This window comes from Bicyclus anynana, chromosome 22 (assembly GCF_947172395.1).
Source record: "Bicyclus anynana chromosome 22, ilBicAnyn1.1, whole genome shotgun sequence".
Lineage (NCBI taxonomy): Eukaryota > Metazoa > Arthropoda > Insecta > Lepidoptera > Nymphalidae > Bicyclus > Bicyclus anynana.
In genome coordinates this window covers 5,959,404-5,979,940 of record NC_069104.1, presented here as the reverse complement: position 1 = coordinate 5,979,940, position 20,537 = coordinate 5,959,404, and the positions used below count along the sequence as shown (strand labels likewise).

The window sequence follows — 20,537 nt, the reverse complement described above, 5'->3', positions numbered from 1 at the left end:
CTCTCTGTTAGGCACGAGTCTTCTCTCAGAATGAGAGGGGTTAGACTAATATCCTGACACCACTGACAGACTTCACACATTAGATAATTAGGATAATTCTCAGTTAAGCATTTTTCTCTCGATGTTTTTCTTTCACCGTTTGAGACACGTGATATTTAATTTCTTAAAATGCATATTACTGAAAAGTTGGAGGACCCCCCTGGGCTGGATTCGAACCAACGCCCTCCAAATCGAATAGGCAGATATCATATCCACTGTTACAGTAAATAAACTAATGAGTTTTTTAAAAATCGTAATCTTATATGGTTGAACGTAGTGAATTTCCAACTCATATAATCATGTAAAAATAGGTAAATGATCTTTTTAAAAAATTAAGGTTACCGACGTTATTTAAATTATTTATCTATCTACTAGGTATATTGTGGTCATAAATGACACTGGGCATTTTTGTCCTGCTTCGTCGAATTTGTTTATTTTGAGGGTAACAATTTCATGGAATGTTTTTTATTTTAATTCAAATGTATGACGAAAAAAAGTTAGATATAACATATATTTTTCTAAATATTTGGTTTTCATTCATTACTCCTAACTGTGCTTATGGAAATTATCTTTCATATTACCTATTTTGCCAAAAAAAAACAGCAGCAGAACAAAGATATCATTGGTACCAGCCAGATATCATCAAAAGTAAGGCTTGTAAGGGACAGTGGACCCTCCATTTTCTCTAGCGGGAAATAAAGTACATTACTTATTGATATTTCGTAGTTGGTACATAGACAGAAAATAGCTAGAAAGTTATAGGTCGAGTCATATAAAAGGGACACCTTCTTTAATAAATACTGTATTAATTTAAAAATGAGATTGAATATGTTATTCCATTTTTATATGCCATTTATCAATTGAATTTTTATATGCCATCGTAACACTATTAATGTTAAGTTCGTCATATCTATTATTTTTAAAAAAAAGGTGACTCGAGTTTGCCAGATCTTGAAGCTTGAGCCAAGTTAAAGCACTACAATACTTCTTTTAAATCATTGTAGTATACAAGAAGTTGGTTAAATACTCGGTTAAACGATTGAAGATTAAAATGATAAAAAAGCTAACCTCATGGTCACAAGATATAAAACACATATGCAAATTGAAGCATAGTCTAGCTAGCTTTAGGCTAGGTTTATCGGCAACTTAAGGTCTTAGATAATATTTGTACATTCTCTTAACTTACAAACACATAACGTTACTGGAAAGTTTTAAACATCATGTGTTCATATTATATCTCTTAGCCAGTTTATGTTTACGAATGCATATTTAATAATTTAAATTTTATTCATTTTACTACTTTTAACAATTCACTGTTAACATGTCACCACCTATACGGCTTGCAGGAAGCAGTGTCGCGGCATGGCAGTTTCTCTCGCGAAGTAATGGGCGTACTCGCGAGAAAATCCCATAGTTTGAAAGGCAAATTCTGCCGGGACATTTTCATATGCTGAGATTTCCTGCGGGGACTATTCCGCATAATATGATCACCGCCGCACGTCCTGATCGGGCGGTGAATAAAGTGTCACTTATTCTTTCGCGGGTATCTGAACCTTTTTACAAGAACATATTTGATGTTAAGTTAATTGTTTCAAATTATCATCAGCTTATTTCTAACGCTTTGCGGTACGTCTTTGTCGGTAGGTTGGTAACTAGCCACGGCCGATGCCTCCCACCAGCCGAAAATAACCACTCGTGAATAATAATAATAAACGGTAAATTTCCCGATAATTTTCCCAACTAAAATGATAATTTTTTGGAAGAAATATAAAGCTTATATTTTCCAAACCTCATTATTATACGCTGTTAATGAACCAATTTGCTTTCGATTGTCTTTTCTAATTTTTGGTTTAGTCGATTGACGCATGTTTGAATATTATTCAAGTTAATCTTCTTCCAACCAAATGATAAGCTTGGGATAAGACTTATAGGCAAAGGAAATTAATTATTTAGTTTCCTGGCCTGGAGAGATCTAGGTTAATCTTGGTATAGAAACCAAGATTAACCTATCGAGTTTCATTTGTCTTGACACTCTGATCATGTTAGAGCATATTATATACAATCTTTTTAAAATGAAAGTGGAAGCGATTTCGAAGACGTATTTTAGTAATTTTGATTTCAATACAAAATTTCTAACCCGATTTCCATGAAAATGAAATGGGACCAATCTGGAAGTATATTCTTTCAAACAAAAAAAGAATTTTCAAAATCGGTTAATAAATGACCAAGTTTTGAAGTAACAAACATTAATAAGAAAAGACATACGCGTCGAACTGAGTATCTCTTCCTTTTTTTTTAAAGCGGTTAAAAAAAGCTTTATTATTGATAATATTATTTTGCATTTCGTTATGCTATGTATCACAAACTATTTGCTAACTTCAAACTAGAATATTACAGGAAACATCTGCCCGACTTTGCAAATGAAATTCTGAACATCCGGTACCTACTCGCACATATAAATGTGAACTTTACTGCAAGGTCGGCTAACTACATTTGTTATTGTTAATTCAGATCGAGCTATTCCTGGATTTGCCTTTCAGCGGCGTATCTCATTACGAGCTTCACAATAATGTGCCATATTGTATGGATTGTTATTACGTGCGCTGATCTCCCTGAAACCACAGATTATAGAAGTATTTATAACGCTTTGGTTTATAAGGAATATCATCACTAGCCTTGCAGTAATCTAAACAAATTGTCTAGAATTTAAATAAACTGTATAATAGTTACCAACCGTTTAGAAACTTACAATTATCTTCCATAAACGAACTAAGGTTTTAGGTGACTAGTGTGTTCCATAAAAGAAGGCTCTTAGTACATCAGTGAGCAATTAAACTATGCTCGAACTAACTCTGCGTAATCTTAATCATCATATCAGCCGATGGACGTCCACTGCAGGACATAGGCCTTTTGTAGGGACTTCCAGACATCACGATACTGAGCCGCCTGCATCCAGCGAATCCCTGCGACTCGCTTGATGTCGTCAGTCCACCTGTCTATCGGTCTACCAACACTGCGCTTGGTAGTGCGGGGTCCTTCGTAATGCGAGACCTTATGGGCAAAGAATACCTAAATAATTATTCATATGAGGTAATCCTCCATACTTTGAGAAGCCGATAAACGTTGGGGTTTCAAGGTGAAATGGCGATCCACATCGTAAAACGAAGTCGACCGCCTCTAAGTGGATTTTTTTTACATGTTAGCCCTTGACTACATCCTCAACTGACGGTATGTGATGATGCTATCTAAGATGGAAGCAATAAACTTGTAATGGGAGTATGATGAAAATCCACACCCCTTGGAGTGATGATATCAAGCGGATTACGGAGAGACACTTCGTGCTGGCGGCTCTAGACCGCGGTGTTTAGAGGTCCTTACAGAAGGCTTATTACAGAAGGTACAGCAGTAGATTTCGAATTCAGCTCATAATGATGATGATGATGATGATGATGATGATGATGATGATGATGATGATTATCGAACAAGCAAGCTTATTTATTTTTAAAATATTCATGTTTAAAATTATAAAATAAAAATAGAGACCTAGATTTTGTTCAGTGTCAGTAGATTCGGTTGTAAAGCTTGTTTACTTGTATTTCAAGGGTAGCTTTGACACGCCGTCCGTAGGGTTGCCAAAACGAAGAAAAACGATCCTCTATTTTCGTGTGATAAACTTTGACGGGAATAAATAACTCGTTTTAATAAATACACCACTCGTGTTGAGATTCTTTTCTTGTTCGGTTTTATTGCGTAATACTTGGTTGTAACTATTTGTGATTGTGAAATTGTGTTTGAGACGTTCAGTTTCAGTTTTCAAATCAGTAATGTTATTTTTGGCATTTTTTACTTTTGATCGTAATTAAAAAATGCTTACAACATAATAATGTGAACTTTATATTTAGCACACATGTTTAAGATACCCATTGTAATGTTTTTAAAACAAGCTTATTTACCCTTCAACATGACTACAGAAATCATTAACACTTCGCAATGTTCAATTTAATTGGATGCCGGTATGCATAAAAACTTGTAAAACTATTATTGAAAGGGACCCGCTTCCTTTCAAAAATCAGGATATTATTTTTAGAAGAAAGATTTGCTCATATTAAAATATATATGTCGGAGGATTGGATGGTAGCGCCATCTTACATTGATTAGGTGGCGATATCCACTGACGGTTGCCAGTCCGTAATCTCGCTCGTGCTTGACTACCTGCCCTATCATAGATATCCCTGGTTTACATGTGATGATATCAGCGCTGTACTTGATCAATATAGAGGGTAGAATTGTATTAGCAAGTTAAATGGTCGTTCCAGTAATGATCGATAGTGTTACTTTGTGTATCTGCCATCCTTGACACGTAAAGCTTAGAACCTGCCCTGAGGCTTCTCCGTTTTCAGAAGTAACATTTATTCGATGCCCGATATAATATATATGTCAGTATTTAAAAAAAATATTTTAGCAGCCCTAAGGCTATAGCGTGTCCCCGAAAATGTCACGCGCACTTTTCGCACGCACTCCACGCGATATTTTTAAACTTTTCGCGTTGCAAATAAAACACTGGAATATTTTTTTATGCTAGCCAACCTTGCGCTTGACTAAAGTTGTGCCTGATGGATAATAATGGTGAGATCTGAACCTCAAACTAAACTGAGGGCTTGGCAGTTAGATACTGTTACTATCGCGTTAACATAAGCGTGAATTTCTAAGGAATTGAAACAGCGCGATCAAGTGGCATTAACGCGATAGTAACAGTATGAAAACATTGAAAACTCCCACTAAGCACACTGAACTAGAACCCTAGAGCGGAAAAGGGGAGTGTTCGATTGTCAAGGATATCCTTTACCCTTTTTTATTCTTTACAAATTAACCCTTGACTACAATCATGGTAAGTGATGATGCAATCTAAGATTGAAGTGGGCTAACTTTTTAGGAGTAGGATGAAAATACACACTGCTTTCGGTTTCTACACGACACTGGCGGTACGTCTTTGCCAGTAAGATGGTAACTAGCCACGGCCGAAGATTCCCTCCAGCCAGACCTGAACCAATTATATACGCCTCTCTTATGCCTAAATGGATTACTAAAAGCTGCATACGAGTACACTATCATCATATGCTCTTATACTGCACACACTTAATTTCTTAAAATGCACATAACGTTAGAGGTGCATACTGCGGACCAACTTCGAACCTACGTCCTCCGCTTCGAAGGCAGAGCTCATATCCACTGGGCTATCAGGTAGTATATTTTAGTAAAAATAAATAAAAACACGGCAACTTAGATTCTTACCAAGACGGATCGTTCAACATTCTATGTCATCGTATCGTCTTTTATGCCTTGGAAATAATTTTCCTCTTAGATATTTCCCGCTAAAGCTTTTTTTATTGCAATGTCAGCAACAATAATAGGCTGCTCTGATCGGTAAATACAGGCTGGTGAGTGCAATCGCTTTTTATACCCCGGTGCTCGGAAGTATAAAAGGATTTTAAAGAAACATTATGCTATGGTTTTTTTTAGCGAACTATAAAGGGTATACCGGAAGCAATGATGCCAAGCATTTATAAGAATGCAGTCGACTAATAAGCCATTTCTGTGACTGTGTGAGCGTAAGAGATAAGCTAATTTCACCCGCCGACAAAGGCTCCCATTTTGGGGCACATAGAACTGCTTAGGAATCCTACGACTGCACACTATCTCATCATCATCATCTTCTCCTTATCCCACTTAAGTGGGGTCGGAAAAATATGTCAATCTTTTCCATTCGTCTCTATTACTCGTCAACTCATCATCCACTCCTTTTACACACATGTCCTCTTTCACACAATCCAACCATCTCTTCTTTGGCCTTTCTCTCCCCTTATGTCCTTCCACTTGCACATTCAACATGTTTCTAGTAATATGACTTTCCTCCCTACGCATTACATGTCCATACCAAGCTAACCTTCTACTCCGCAATTTTTCTGTCACTGGCGCCTTCTTCAGACTTCCTCATTATATACTCATTCCTTATTTTATCTCTTCTTGTCACACCACACATCCATCTCAACATACGCATTTCGTTCACATGCATTCGTTTACTATCCGTCCCCTTCACCGCCCAACATTCTGATCCATACAGCACGACAGGTCTTACAACCGTTTTGTATATTTTACCCTTAAGTCTAAGAGGCATTCACGGGTCACATAGTACACCTAAGACCTGTCGCCATTTGATCCATCCCGCATTCATTGTACTTTTCACGTCTCGGTCCACATTGCCATGGTTTTACTACACACTATCTATGTGTTATTAATTTTTGATTGCAGACTTTTTTACAGTAATTTGACCTCTAGCGCAGTTTATACTCGTATTGCTGTAGTTTTCGGTAGAGGTCCTGGGCTCGATTTCCAGCTTGGATCAATTTAAGTTTTTATTATCAAAATTAGCTCAGGGAGGCTATTCTGTAACGATATTTTATCACTTCGACAGTGTAAGCTTCAAACTCGCATCCATCGCTCTCTGACAATAGTATCATGTTAACTCGCACTTGCCATTTATACAAAACATCATTACAGAATAGGCCTCCAGGTCTGGTCTGGTTAGTTTTGACCCTACTAGCAAAGACATACCGCCAAGCGATTTAGCTTTTCGTTATGACGCAGCGTAAAAACTGAATCTTGTACATAAGGACTATTTGATTTATTTTAATTGCACGTAATTTTTAACCGACTTCAAAAAAGGAGGAGGTTCTCAATTTTACGCGTACCTATATATTTTTTTTATTTTTGCTACCTCAGAACTTACTTCCAGATTAGTCCCATTTCAGTTTCATGAAAATCAGTTTCTTTGAAGTCGGTTCCATTTTTATGGAAAAAGATTAAATTATTTAAAGTCAATTTATTTTAATTAATTATTTCAGTTTTTAAACTGTATTATTAATGTACCTATTATATTTATTTTATTAATGAAGATAATACTTAAATAGGCTAAACTTATTATAAAAATAAAATATAAGGAAATATCATTACAACTACAACTACAAAATTAAAATAAATTAAAATTAAAACTAATACCTAAAAATATTTATCAAAATTTGCCGCCCTTGGTAGGGTGCCCATCACGCAGGCAGCATTCCCGCGCTGAATTGCGATTGAAATTCTTTGCGCGAGAAAGCTGCCCGCCCGAGGGTCGCCTGTTGCCTCTCTGAGGCGTTTGCTGATCTCCTTGTGGAGAGTCTGAGCGCTCCTGCCCCACGGGCCTAGTGTCTCGACGCCAAACGGGACAAATTCATATTGGGCGCCGAGACAACTGTATTTTAGAAACTTTAGTTTTTAAACTATCACCTACTACGAATATATGTAATAGAATAGTTTAAACGCAAATAACAATTACATACACCATTTAGTTATTTTCTAAATGAAATGTAGGTATTACAGTTTTGGCGTTCTGCCTGAGATATTTCCGTTGGATATTTTGATATTAAGCTCTCGTGTACTATATTATACCGACATGAGGACAGTCGCATACAAAGTTCAATGCAATAAATTATGTACAGGGTCTCTCTTTGTGCCTTACATCTAAATATTAAACGGTACATTGGGATTAACGTAAATATATTTCGTTTCTTATTTTCTTTTTTTCTTATTTTCGTGTAATTCCCGCTCTGGTGGAAATACTGTGATAAAATATAGCCTAAGACACTCACAAATAACGTAGCTTTATAATGGTAAAAGATTTTTTTAATCAGTTAAGTAGCTCTAAACATTCTACAACTCACAACCTCTTCATAATATTAGTATAGATGACTGCTATCTCACCGGATGTTTTTTTTTCCTGATTGTGTAAGTGACATAGGGGTCCTCAGCGGCGTCACTGGGGGGTTTGGGTGAGCGCAGAACCATCGCCTGATGGGGCCCGAAGGCAGAAGAAGAGTAGATGAGGCGGAACGACTCTCTAAGGGCGTCTCCTCTGAGACTCAGACCTCGGTTAAGTTATAATGATGTTAAGTTGTAATGATGATGCAGTCAGATCGCACCAATTTTAATTAATCCTGATTTCTCACGGCCTCTGAAAACCTAAATCGAAGACTAGACTAGGCTAGATCTAAAACAATTTGTAATAATTATAAGATCAAATTGACCAAAGCTGGATATAGAACGAAAAAGTCTGTGTTACAGCTAAAAAAAAGTCACAGATAACTTCATAAACTATTAAAAATTTACATTATTTTAGTCGCAAATAACTTAACCCCTCAAAAAATTAAACACATGTTCTTGTTGATTCAAATAACAAAACAGTTATTTATTTTATTTTGTAACTCTTAGGGCTGTGATATATCAAATAACCGATGAATAGCTACGTTAGTGAAACATTTATTGTCTATGTAGCAATTAGTAATGTTTTTATAACTCCTAAATACACAATGAGGTAATACAATACTAAAAACGTTCAGTAAACTAATATATTTTGTTTAACTCGTAAGAGCTGACTGACAGCGAGGCCAAACTTGTAGTTTTTCAATGTCATGTAAAATTGTAGTGCAGAAAATAACATTTTGTTGAAGAAATCAAATAACTTAAGTAATAAACGTGGCTATAAAACAACATTTAGTGATTAAATCGGTACTTTCATCTGTACGTACACCAAAGTCACCTTAATTGCCCGCAAATTGCGAAAGCAACACTTTATTATCTGCTATCACAATTACATTTCTCTTTCCGACTGTACAATCGCTTGCTAAAAGAGTTTTCGTAAAAAAAATACTCAACGATTTCAACAAAGAGTAAGCTATTGGTAGTTATTAATGCTTAGCTAGCTACTAATTATATATAATTAATAAAGTATATATTAAATATATATATATAATTAAGTTCAAATTGACAGACCCTAATATAATGCGTAATGCAATATTACATATAAGCCTTCAACAAGTATGTTGTATCATTATTATATTGACATCTAAATTAATATAATTATGTTTATCAAAGATAATGTTGTAATTATGTATATTTATTGATAAGTAATTACCAATTTTGCGATAAAATATACTATGCACAAAAATTAAGGGAGCAGAAAAAAAATCCAAATTTTTGGGGGATTTTCAACAGGTTGTAACTTATACAAAAATGATCGTATAGCAAAAAAAAAAAAGCAAATTGTAGCTCTAAGTGTTTAGTTTTTGGATCTGAGTTTGAAAATTTTTTTTTGAAAATATTTTTCGAGTAATCATAAGAAAACCACCGAAAAAAAAATTCTCGAAATTTTTTTGGTTTTTTTTTTAATCTACGGACGTGGAAAAAATTTTTTCGACTCAACCTCCATATGGGCCGGATAGCTTGTTTATTCAGATTTAATTTAGTTTTTTTTAAATTTCGATACGAGCATTTCTCGCTGAGATATCGATGTTTGAATGGAAAAAGATCATTTTGTCTTTGATTACCAATATTTCAGCAACCAATGATTGCACAGAAATTTTGAGATTGGTTTTAAAAACTTGAATAAATTATCTACAAGGATTGGCAATTGAATTTTGAAAAAAAAATTTTTTTTCAATCATTACATGAATTTGAAAAAGCATCCAAAAAAGGGCTTTTTGTCGTTTTTTTGGAAAATCAAGCGCCCAATCAAAAATATTGCGGAAACCACTGACGTTAAGTGTGCCTTTTACTGTTCAATATACCCACAAAAACCCTACAAAGTTTCAATTCAATCCAGCCAACCGTTTTTTTTTCCCACTTGATCGAATTTTTGAAAAAATTAAAGGAGCAAGAATTTCGCCCTGAAAATGTCATAATTTTTATCAAAAATGAAAAATTTTTTTTTTTCATTTTCTCTCAATTCTGTATTAGTGACTTGAAAAATTTAAGAAAAAAAAAAATAACCACCGGTTTCCAAATACCGATTGTATGCGCGAGATACGACAGATGAACTAACGTCCATACGATCCCCGACTTGTCGGTAATTGTACCCTTCTTCCACTATCTTAGCGACTTGTGGCGCGGATAAATGCCGCCTGGGCATTATGAAAAAAAATAAAAAGAAAACTAAAGTTTGCAAAAACTCAGTTAATTTGCTATTCTAAAAATTAAAAAATACGGTAGTTTTGAGAAAAACTGTTGATTGGCTCGATTAATAAGAAAGCAGGTTAGTTTTAAGAAAAACTGTTTTTTTTAGACACTGTTGGAATTCGCACGAAAAAATTATTGTCCCAATATTTGTAGAACGAATACTTTTAATTTATTCAATTAATTTGTGACTAGGAAAATTAAAGTGCGGAAGAGTAAAATCGGTGAGAAAGTGAGTCGCTACATTTTTTTTGATTTGGGCCAATTGAAAAAAAATTAATTTTTTATTCTTAAAAGTCACTATACAGAATTGAAAGAAAATGAAAAAAATTTTTTTTTCATTTTTGAATAAAATTATGACATTTTCAGGGCGAAATTCTTGCTCCTTTAATTTTTTCAAAAATTCGATCAAGTGGGAAAAAAAAACGGTTGGCTGGATTGAATTGAAACTTTGTAGGGTTTTTGTGGGTATATTGAACAGTAAAAGGCACACTTAACGTCAGTGGTTTCCGCAATATTTTTGATTGGGCGCTTGATTTTCCAAAAAAACGACAAAAAGCCCTTTTTTGGATGCTTTTTCAAATTCATGTAATGATTGAAAAAAAATTTTTTTTTCAAAATTCAATTGCCAATCCTTGTAGAGAATTTATTCAAGTTTTTAAAACCAACCTCAAAATTTCTGTGCGATCATTGGTTGCTGAGATATTGGTAATCAAAAATAAATTGATCTTTTTCCATTCAAACATCGTTATCTCAGCGAGAAATGCTCGTATCGAGATTTAAAAAAAACGAAATTAAATCTGAATAAACAAGCTATCCGGTCCATATAGAGGTTGAGTCAAAAAAAATTTTTCCACGTCCGTAGATTAAAAAAAAAACCAAAAAAAATTCGAGAATTTTTTTTTCGGTGGTTTTCTTATGATTACTCGAAAAATATTTTCAAAAAAAAATTTTCAAACTCAGATCCAAAAACTAAACACTTAGAGCTACAATTTGCTTTTTTTTTTTTGCTGTACGATCATTTTTGTATAAGTTACAGCCTGTTGAAAATCCCCCAAAAATTTGGATTTTTTTTCTGCTCCCTTAATTTTTGTGCATAGTATATATCCTATGATACTCACAAATAACGTGGCTTTCTAGTGGTCAAAGAATTTTCAAAATTGGTTTAGTAGATCTTGCGATTACCCACAATGCCACAAATTTACCTCTTTATATTTTTTAGTAAAATCCAAAAATCGATCTGGGGCGCTATTCGCTAACTATAGTTATAAACGAGGTAAAACATCGTGAGGAAACCTGCATACCTGAGAATTTTATCAATTCTCTACCTACGTACTCGTATTTGAAGTCTGCCAAACAGCGTTGGGCAAGCGTGGTGGACTAAGGCCTAACCCCTCTGATTCTGAATGGGGACTCGTGCTCAACAGTGAGCTGAATATCGGTTGTTAATGATGATGATGAAGATAAATTGAATTTTCAAAAATTTGGTGTAAATACCTAATAATATTTTACAGCGCAGTTTAAATTCGTATTGAAATTTGTCGACGAGTGTACAGCATCTTATCCGACATATGTGTGTTTTATCGCCAGCGGGCATTACCGCGTGTTTGCTGCAATTACGTCTGCAACGACGAAGTATGCGCCTTTATTAACTCCGATGTTACACCGCGAGGGCACTTGTGGGCTCTTGGACTATGACGCTCTTATACTATGTGCTGGTTTAACAGCCTCTTCACACTAGCTTTTTTGCAGCGGAGGTGTTAGTAACGTGCTTGTTCTGTCAAAATAGGAGTATGTTAAAATGCCGTTCATGTAAACAAGAAGCATTAATATGTAGCTACGCTAGTGTACGAGCCAGGTTGGTATTGTTGCATAAAAGCGCTTGGAGGCCATTGGATCAGCTTCCACCTTCACACAGGAAATAAAACTATAAGAAATTGTAATTGTTATCAATTGTAAATTATAATACTGTATGACTTTTTCAAAAGAGCAACTGTTGAGTTTCTTGCCGGTATCTTCTCAGCAGAACCTGCCTTCCGAACCGGTGGTAGAATCTTTACAAATAGTCAACTGGCGTGTCAAAAGTGCTTGTAAACTGAGCCTACTTGAAATAAATGATTTTTGATTTTGATTTTGATTTTGTATTATGTTTTACGATCGCTAGTCCACTTTTACTAGTGTGAAAGATATTAAGGGATATAATACTTATCCAGTTTGTATATACTCAAAGCTGTCTACCAAAGATTTCATACTATGAGATATGTCATTAACGCGTCCAAATTGTCTTAATTTAATTTAGTTGCACAAAATTCAAATAAAAAATATTCATTTATTTCAATTAGGCTTAGTTTACAAGCACTTTTGAAATGTCAGGATTATGTCATAATTTTATTTAATCTAATGGTGGTAATTTCAAATTTCAGCCAAATCGGTCCAGCGTTAAAGAGTAACAAACATACAAACACACATCCAAACAAACATCCATAGAAAGTTTCGCGTTTATAATATTACCTAGTAGGATTAGTCTATTATGGTATTAATTTACGTAATTTTTGTTAGTGAAATACGAACTAAGAAAAAAGTTTGTACCTGTATGGTAGATAGCAACATTATGCGGAACAATTAAGGAGAAGCACGCGTGACTTTTGTTTTTTTATGGGTTTCACCGGCTTTACAGCGCGGCTTGTAAAGACTTATGTATCATTTTCTATTCTGTACTTTGAACTTTACGAATACATCCAAAATTCATATGGACTATATCATCAAATCCGGCATATCTATACAAATATTATAAAGCTGAAGAGTTTGTTTGTTTGATTCAACGCGCTAATCTCGGAAACTACTAGTCCGATTTCAAAAATTCTTTCAGTGTCCGATAGCCCATTTATCGAGGAAGACTATAGGCTACATATTATCCCCGTATTCCTACGGAAACGGGAACCACACGAGTGAAACCACGCGGCGTCAGCTAGTTGGAAAATAAAACTAATGATATTAATACGTGTTTGAACGAGCCAAACACGTAGTATTAATTCAGATACACATAAGCAGTGTGCAGTAAACAGTCACATTACTGCACTGTTTCAATTTGGGGGCCGCGCGTTTCGTTATGGTTCAACATTAATGAATGTCCAATTGTGCACAAACCCGAATTTGCATATTATTGTTGATTCAATACTTTTCGTACAGCCGACGTAACAGCTGTTGATGTGTGTGTTTTAAATCTGAAAGATTAAAAACCGGTCAAGTGCGTGGCGGGCCACGTGCACAGTAGGGTTCCGTAGATTAAGTTAGCACTTTAATCCCTGTAATACACAAAAATATCATAACCACACCATGGGGTAGACGATGAAAAATTCACCCTCACTTTGTATGTAAGTAAGGAAGGAACCCAAAAAAAGAGGTGATATAAAGTAAGTAGTTGTTTGCCTGTTTGTGGTTTTCTTAATTTTAGAACGTTCGACTCATCAAACCGCATTTGTTTTTGTCAAAATCCTAGTTATATTGCTTTGAATGTCTGTCACTGTCAGATTTTCAAAATTTTTTATGTCCTTGCACTTGACTGCGATCACGCCTCATGGGAAACAGTGGTCTAGGATGGGACGCGCTTGTCCAGAAAGAAGTAGGTACCTATTCACTTTTTTCTTGGAGGTGCTTAGATTGTAAATCCAAATCTTAATAAAATGTTGGTTACTATCTATCTACTACCAGATAGCTCCCTAGCCAGAAATGAACCACTTAAATAGAGATAAATAAAAAAACACAATAAATAGTATAGTAAAGTACAACACTAACCCATAGTGAAAATTTGAGTAGTGTCACATCCCTACGCTTAGCTTGACTATATAAGGCCATTGAACATGACGTCCTCTCTCTCTACCTTAACCTGCTCCTTTTTGAAAGACGGTTATATAAACTGGGGCCTTAACCATGTGGCACATTCTCTTTCAACAAACGCTAACGCTTCTAAAACTAACAAAATATATGGGATTAACAGATCCGATCGCCAAATTGATCACGTGACCTTTCGGTATCAAATGTCATGAAGAGTTAGCGTTTTTAGAAAGAGAATCGCCATGCCACATGACTACAGGCCCTGGTCAGTAAACTCTAACGCACAAAAATAATAGTAAGATACTTTAAACTATAACGAAGGTAGCCCTAAAGTTCATTAACACTTGGCAGGTCATATCACCTGGATCAGGTTACAGGAGTGACGTCACACCGCGGTTGGCTCGCCTCCAGCTGTTGGCAGCCATTGATCTAATGGATTCTATAAAACTGCACTGATAGTGAACGGGCCGGATAAATGATCGCTTCACGTCTGCTCACTGACAGATATATTTAGGAAATGTCAGAATTTATTATGCAGTTTTCAGATTTAAAGTTGAAATTTACAATTGCACCAATTTGATCGAATTACTACTGCACTACATACCGTATTTTATTAATGTAACAACAATTGACCGACAGTTAATGCAACATCATAATAAAAAAACATCTTAATAAATTATTATGCCTAGTCAATAAAAGAAAAAGAAAAACCGCGCGTATAATTTTGCCAAATATTGTTATAAGAAGTGTAATAAATAGTACGCAACTTAATTTAATAACTAATATAAAATATAACACTACTATAAGAAATACTAATATAAGAAATATGAGAAACAAGTAAACAGTTAATTACCAATTTTGTGCGAAATTATGATAATTATATGTATTCCTAGGGAATAACCAAATTACTTACCAAAAATAAACTATACTAATATTATAAAGCTGAAGAGTTTGTTTGTTTGTTTGATTGAACGCACTAATCTCAGGAACTACGGTCCGATTTAAAAAATCTTTCAGTGTTAGATAGCCCATTTATCGAGGAAGGCTATATGCTATATGTTATTCCCGTACTCCTACGGGAACGGGAAGCTCGTGGATGAAACCTCGCGGCGTCAGCTAGTGATATGAAAGATACATGAATAAGTAAGACAACGTGATAGGCAGGTGTGAGAGGGGATTCCACGCAATAGTTTACACCTGTGGAAGTGGTAAACACGTGCGTGTAGTGACGTAGTCTATAACAAGCCCACGTGCGAAGGTGTGTCTGAATTTACATCATACACACTCTCCTACACAAATAATTTAAAGTCCGTACATTATAGAACATAGTTTCTCTGTTATCGGATAATTATTGTACTTTGTAGTAAACGAATGCATGTGAACCTTACTCGAAAGAATTTTTCAAATCGGACCAGTAGTTCCTGAGATTAGTGCATTCAAACAATCAAACTCTTCAGATTTATAATATTAGTATAGATTACAACCAATATACGTCAATTCCTTAGCGACATTTCATGAAGCTCCTGCTGAGCTACTGGAGCGAGCTCGACTAGATAGAATTAATCCAGCGGAGACCTACACCGAAGAACCCACGCACAACAGAAAAACACATGACAAAATGCGAATATAGCCCAGAAGAAGAAGTAGCGAAAACCACGTCTTCTTCCATTCTCATCAATCCTTTCGTACAAAAAATGTTCGTCGGTTTAGGGTACTTTTAACTTGGCCTTTATTGAGAATGTCCTTTGATCCAGGAACTTTCGCCTTGGCCTTCCCCTTTGGACATTTCCATTCACCCTCTCCTTATAAATACTTTCTGTTAGCATTCTTTCATTCATCCTCCGTACCCAAACTATATAAACTTTCGATATATTACAGAAACTTCAATAAAACAATGCAACGGGATGACGTCTATCAAGGCTTGTACCCGTTAGAACTTGAATTTATCGAACTAACTAAAGTGCAAAGATCATTAACATATGTTTATTTTTTTGCAGACGCCCGCGACTTCATCCGCGTGGAATTCAGTTTTTCACCAAACCCGCGGGAACCATGGATTTTTTCGGGATAAAAAGTAGCCTATGTGTTAATCCAGACTATAATCTATCTCTACTTTTAATTTCAGATGATTCGGTTTAGTAGCCAAGGTGTGAAAGAGTAGTAAACATTCATATCATCAAAATTATCAGGTTTTTGCAAATATCGGGAATCCATGGATTTTTTCAGCATAAAAAGTAGCCTAAGAGTTAATCCAGAGTAAAATCTAATTCCATTACAAATTTTTGCCAAATCGCTGAAGTAGTAGCGAGTAACAAAAATACATCCATAAAAACTTTCGCGTTTATAATATTAATAGGATTTTAATGTGGTTTTCAATTAAATCTTTAGAAAATTGGTACTGAGTTGTTAGTTTACTTTATTAAAAAAAAAAAAAACAATTTTATAAAATAAAACGTCCTCAAACCCAACCCAATGGCAACTCACCAATTGTGAGTCTTAAGTGTACAAATACTAACTCAAAATCAACAAGATACATACTTTAATTGAATATTTAAATATAGTGTATCAAACTTTCGATTAGCAAGGCCAAGACGGTAATATATTGTGAAGAGAAACCAGGTTGCACATTATGACCGATCATGTGCCAAACGAAATAGTGATTGGCAATAAAACTACACTAGTTTTATCTAACTATGTATTCGTGCGTGTCCGCAGCAGACAGTTGGAGCAGCTTCAAGAATTGTTGGACGGATTAATGGCGCCTTTTTCTAGGGTTCCGTGACTAAAATGGAAAAAATCAAACCGTTTTACGGACCTAAGATACTTGAATACCTTGCTCAAACACGAGCAAAGTAGGTAGTAGGTAAGGGTAGGTAGTAAATTGTGATTTTTCTTGACAATAGGCTTTACAAAATAGGAAAAATGCGGTTGTTATTGATTTGATGTTAATTATAGATTAGATAGCTAACATACGCCAAAGTTAGTAAATTGGCCAGCAGTTTTGTTGTCAGACACTGGTCCAGAAGAAGAGGTGCATAATCGAAGCCAACGTGGTTGGAGAGTGGACGATGGAGTAAGCTATGCTCAGAATATCTCTGTAAATTAGGAAATCCACAGAAGAACCAAAGTTATCGACATAGTTTAACGAGACGCAAAGCTGAAAGGACATTAGGCTTATATCAATCCGCTTAAATGATTTAAAAGATTATTTATTATTTATTTATTTATTACAAGTGTTTAGATATAATAAATTGCCATACATATACCTAAAGCAAATACATCACCACCACATCTCTTCCTTGTAACAAATTCCTTAAAGAAATTATACCTCTTTTATTCAATATTACCTATTAAAGTGTCTGTGTATAGAAATTTCTACTATACTATACTAATTATCTATAAATACAATATCTATATGAAATTCTAACTAAACACTATAAGGTGATGGAGGTGAGGACAAACAATACTTTCTTACAGGCGGGCAAAGAATGATCTACCAAAACTATGTTTGTCAGCCCATGCGTCAACATAAAGTTTTTTGTTGGAATTTTATATAGATATTGTATTTAATATAGCCTTGTTTATCTCTTTTCAAATAATTACGCTTAATATATTCTGTGCTTAAGCAGTTGGGTTTTTTGTTTATATAATAATATTGTGTTACCAATAATACACCAGCCAAAGAATTGAAATATGTATAAAGAAAGACTCTAAAGGAATAAAATATCATAGTTTAGTGGCTATACGACAAAAATCCATTTTCAAAGCAAAGCTCAGCCTCCGCGAACAGTTTGACTAAAGAATTTTATATGAAATGCCGCTGAAAACGAATTAATAATATAAGAAGCTTCGTATATTTTTCATTTAATATTTAGCATCATTATTATGAAGATATACTCATCATAATCATATCAGGGATCGCCTGCATTCAGGGAATCCCTGCGACTCGCTTGATGTCGTCAGTCCACCTGGTGGAGGGTCAACCAACACAACGCTTGCTAGTGCGGGGTCGCCACTCCAGCATCTTGGGACCATAACGTCCATCGTCTCGTCGAATGTACCCCGCCCATAGCCAAGAAGGTATAAAGAAAATAAAACGAACCAGTTCAATGCGCTCTTCAAGCATTTAGAGCCACAATGGGAGAGTATTTAAAGCTTCTTATTTGGCCTTTGTTATAAGATGGTATTCTAGTTATATATGGAACTAATGTGACTAAGCGAGCTAGTAAACTAATCAGTATTATTTATCTATTCCCTGGAACATAATCGAATTCGTTTGTATTAAGGGTGTTGTCATGTGGACATAATTATAATAAAATTATTATGTCTTTCATGACATGTTCATAAGCCCTCATTCGCAACGAGAGTCTTTTTTAACGGACGTTAAAAAAATATTCAAATAAAACAAAAACTCTCGTGCGAATGAGGGCTTAAAGGCGACACTTTGGCTTAATAACAAAATAGCCAGTATTAGAACATTGATGCACATGATATTAGAATGAAATACATTTTAAATCTCAGCTACTTTATTTTGTCCCAAAAACTCAATTGCGAAAAATCGGTAACTCAGTAAAAATCCCCGTTCCCGTTTCAATTCTATTTTTAAGATCAAACAGCCTTTCTCGTCATATTTTCTTAAACCTTGCGTCGCAAACATTTAAAACTTTCCATCGCCGATTGAATTTGGAATTCCCAATTTCCACGAATGTTTGAAATGTCGATGTCGAAATGATATTTTTAACACGGCGATTCGCGAGCCATAGTTCACAGCTTATTATTTTCATTGGGCGTTTAATATAACGAATGAGACTTGAACATGGCGCCGCTGGTCTATAACTTCGAGGTCATTGCTAAAATAACTCAACTAATACTAAAAATTAAATTCATACTGCATTCGCGTTGCGTTAACGCGGTAAAGTTGCCCAAACACCGCCCACGCTATCTATCATCATCATCTATCTATACTAATATATAAAGCTGAAGAGTTTGTTTGTTTGATTGAACGCGCTAATTTCAGGAACTACTGGTCTGATTTGAAAAATTCTTTCAGCGTTAGATAGCCCATTTATCGAGGAAGGCTATAGGCTATATATTATCCCCGTATTCCTACGGGAACGGAAACCACGCGAGTGAAACCGCGAGGCGTCAGCTAGTATATAAATAAAATTGAAGTGTCTGTTTGTGATTTCAAGATAACTTTTCGCAAGTGCTTATAGTTATTTACACGATACTAAACCACAAACGAGCTTTTTTTAAATTTTTGTCTGTCTTTCTGTTTCTCCGGGCTAATCTTTGGAATGTCTGGACCAAATTTAACAAGACTTTCACTGGAAGATAGAAGAGGATATAGAGCAACATGTAGGCTACTTATTATGCCAAAAAAATCCATGGTTCCCGCGGGATTTGAAAAAAACTGAATAGCACGCTTATCAAAGCGGCCTTTAGCGGGCGTCCGCTAGTTAAAAGTAATCTAAATTTCACTTTGCATTTAATGTGTCGTGCGACATTAAATCACACACGTTTAAACTTGACAACATATTCCATTAACTCAGTTACTCCACAAAACTGTTATAATTCCACGCTGATAATACTTTATAATATACTTCTAACACGTGTTTCGACTCCCAAGAAAATGCAAAGTTATTCGAAACGCTGGGAAAACTACGTCGAAGTTATAATAGCTCGTAAGCTCGCACTAAAAAGTTTTACTACGGAAAAACAATTTAACACAAAGTTACCTGCACTATTAGAATATGTGAAAGTTTAGTCTTGTGAGTGTGTAGTTTTTTCATGATCACAATGGCTGTGGACTGTCATCGCTTGGGTACAGCGCTTGCCAAGCGATGAGTGATGGTCGCTTTGTTATCTATGGAGCTAGTTATTATAATAAGTGATAATGACATTGCGAGGTGCGACAGGTGAGTAACAAACCTGGGAGCAGTTGGCTACCGCTAGGCGCGAGCACCACACGTCTCTCGCCTTCCAGACTGGGACTACGAAAGCAGCCGCGCTAACACCGCTCGTTCTATTTATAAAATCGCTTATAATTTTATTGTTTGAACGAAATTCTAAGGCGACAAGCCTCGCCGGACGCGGCACTTTGAATGTGAACGGCAACTATTTACTGGACTGGAGATAACGTAATAGTAATATATTCTCGGATCCATAATATTTTTTTTTTTCTGTAACTAACATCATATTTATAGTGTTTACGTTTGCATTCTTGAATAGTAATTGATCATGCTAAACGCAGTAAAACAGTTTTTGAAAATTTCTTTAATTTTAATTTGACGGAACGAGCAAATAATCCAGTTGATGTGTACCTACTTGCGTACGTCATCTTTGACAAAACATAGTAATTATAGTCAGTTACTGTGAATGTAAAATCAAATCCGTGATAGTGGATATGACCTCTGCCACCGATTCCGGAGAGTGTGGGTTCGAAACCGGTCTGAGGCATGCACCTCAAACTTTTCAGTTGTGTGCATTTTAAGAAAATTCAAAATTTCATTTATTTCAATTAGGCTTAGTTTACAAGCACTTTTGAAATGTCAGGATTATGTCATAATTTAATCTAATGGTGGTAATAAAAGTCGAAATCTTAAAATTAATATTAC

At 35.3% G+C, this 20,537-nt stretch overlaps 1 protein-coding gene across 2 annotated transcripts in view; it reads right to left on the bottom strand.

The window, feature by feature from the left end:
• Window positions 1–20,027, bottom strand: part of LOC112054059 (probable serine/threonine-protein kinase kinX) — a 31,487-nt gene extending 11,460 nt beyond the window's left edge. For both annotated transcript variants that reach the window (XM_024093712.2, XM_024093714.2), the window contains exon 1: window positions 19,852–20,027. The gene's annotated coding sequence lies outside the window, so the exon portion shown is untranslated. The remainder of the gene's footprint in view (window positions 1–19,851) is intronic.
• Between the last annotated feature and the right edge of the window lie 510 nt (window positions 20,028–20,537).